Consider the following 633-nt stretch of genomic DNA (forward strand, 5'->3'; position numbering starts at 1 on the left):
ATTGAACTTTGTATATATAAAATGTGCCAGTAAAATAAATAAGAAAAATTACATACAAAAAAGAAAAAATGTAATGAATTTATTCTATTATATTAATTTTAAGGGAAAATATTAGACCTACATCCTGGTCTTTTAATGTTATGAATAATAACATTAGTGTTTAATTGTAATTAAACAAGAAGAATCTCAACTAAAATAAAGATATTCAAGTTAACTGATATATTTCATTTTATTTATTTTTTTAGGCGAAGCAACCCTTGGTTGACCTCACAGATTCAAGGGCTTTGTCAGTTTACAATCCTTTATTTTTTATGCCTACAGCACCTGGTCTTCCTAGGTGGTCACCCATCCAAGTACAAACCAGGCCCGACCCTGCTTAGCTTCCGAGATAGGACAGCATGAGGCTTGTTCAGGGTAGCATGGCCATAGACAAGATATTTCATGTATGAACAAAAACTTGTTAGCCTCCTGCTCAGAGATTCCATCCTGCTCCAAGTCATGCATTTCAGTGTTTTCCCCAAAACTTTGATGAGATCAAGTCTATATAAAACCAGGCCTGGCCCATATCTGAATTCTCTCCACAAAACTAAAAGCTGTTTAGATATCAGAAAACGTTGAATAACTACTAAACAA

At 33.6% G+C, this 633-nt stretch overlaps 1 pseudogene; it reads right to left on the reverse strand.

Moving 5' to 3' along the window:
- Positions 1 to 312: 312 nt before the first annotated feature.
- Positions 313 to 431, reverse strand: LOC112480827 (annotated as a pseudogene).
- Positions 432 to 633: the final 202 nt, after the last annotated feature.

Source organism: Pteropus alecto, unplaced genomic scaffold (assembly GCF_000325575.1).
Source record: "Pteropus alecto unplaced genomic scaffold, ASM32557v1 scaffold20, whole genome shotgun sequence".
In the NCBI taxonomy this organism is placed as follows: Eukaryota; Metazoa; Chordata; class Mammalia; order Chiroptera; family Pteropodidae; genus Pteropus; species Pteropus alecto.